Source organism: Hippocampus comes, unplaced genomic scaffold (assembly GCF_001891065.2).
Source record: "Hippocampus comes isolate QL1 unplaced genomic scaffold, H_comes_QL1_v1.1 scaffold92, whole genome shotgun sequence".
Taxonomy (NCBI): domain Eukaryota; kingdom Metazoa; phylum Chordata; class Actinopteri; order Syngnathiformes; family Syngnathidae; genus Hippocampus; species Hippocampus comes.
Window position 1 is genome coordinate 122,712 of NW_017805379.1, and position 1,490 is coordinate 124,201.

Below are 1,490 nucleotides of genomic sequence, written 5' to 3' on the forward strand. Positions count from 1 at the left end.
TATATAAATATATATATACACACACACACACACACACACACACACACACACATATATACACACATATATACACACACACACAGCAGCCACAGTTAAGTTTTTCCTGAAAAACAGTTGAAGGAAACTCCAAATAAATTGAAATTCAACAGCTCTCGTTGCACAAATATCTTCAAAATGACGCAACTTTTGTGTTTTCTTGAGAAACTCCTCGAGGCAAAAGTCTGTGTTTCTTTCGCATTGTTCATTCCGCACAACAAAACCCGAAACACATCTTGAAGATAAGAATATATCGTGGTATAAAATGTTTTGTTTTGTTTTTTCCCAAAAGTCATGGCGATCCTTTGTGATCCATCCGAGGAGGGGAAGCTGCACTTTAAAGCCTTTTCAAGTCACTAAAGGCCTTGTCCGTTCCGTACGTTCAACCCAATATTCCGAATATTTGCACATCCAGTCTGGGATTCCGCTTTGATCCCCTTCTTGACATTCATCCGCCGGCTGGTCGTCTCCGCCTGGGCGGCCATGGCTGCTGTATATGTTCGAAGGGCTCTACAGCGTAGTGTAGATGTATACAAAGATGATGACCAGCAAGTTAAGAACGGTCCCGATGATGCCCAACATGGCCAAGATGGTCTCCTCCTTGCTTTCTTTGTCTTGGCTTCCCCTTTCCTCATCACTGTAGACGGAGTTGATCATTTTCCCCGGAAGCATCTGGAGTTTGCGTCTCACACCGGTCTGCAGTGAACACAGAACGTTTAACATGGTGTGGTTTGCCTCGCAGTTCAAGTTTTGAATCGACACATTCTGTCAAGACGACAACAACAAAAGGCCGAAAGTCAGAACTGGATGAAACCTGAAACTCAACTCAACTCTTAACTCAATTCTATTTACAGAGCGCTTTAAAACAACCACCACTGTATACAAACTGCTGTACATGGAGAAAATATCATGTATACAATAAACAATAAATCAATCAATTAATAACGAACACAGTAGAAAGCACAAAAACAGTACAACTAAAAATCAAGTCTGAGTCATGCCGAGTCAAAAGCCAAAGAATAGAAATGAGTTTTGAGACGAGTTTTAAAGATGGGCAGCAAGTTCAGTGGGAGGTCATTCCAAAAAAAGAATCGGTCCCCTCTGAGCCTCCGCTTAGTTCTCGGTACCTCTAAAAACGTCTGGTCCGCAGGAGCTCAGAGAGGTAAGGTAGGGCGATGCCATTTCAAAATTTGAAAACAGATAAAAGGATCTTAAAAAGAACTCTAAAATGGATAGGGAGCAAGTGTGAAGGGATGCCAGAGTAGGAGTGGTGTGCTCCCTCTTACGAGTACCTGTCAAGAGGCGAGCGGGAGCAAGTGTGAAGGGATGCCACAGTAGAAGTGGTGTGCTCCCTCTTACGAATACCCGTCAAGAGGCAAGCAGCAGCATTCAGGACCAACTGGAGACGCTGAATGGAGGATTGGTTGACTCCAAAGTCAAGTGCATTATTGTAA

At 43.2% G+C, this 1,490-nt stretch overlaps 1 long non-coding RNA gene across 2 annotated transcripts in view; it reads right to left on the bottom strand.

Moving 5' to 3' along the window:
* Positions 1 to 502: 502 nt before the first annotated feature.
* Positions 503 to 1,490, bottom strand: part of LOC109517420 (uncharacterized) — a 91,587-nt gene continuing 90,599 nt past the window's right edge. For both annotated transcript variants that reach the window (XR_002168534.1, XR_002168535.1), the window contains one exon: positions 503 to 732. This is a non-coding gene — a long non-coding RNA (uncharacterized LOC109517420). The remainder of the gene's footprint in view (positions 733 to 1,490) is intronic.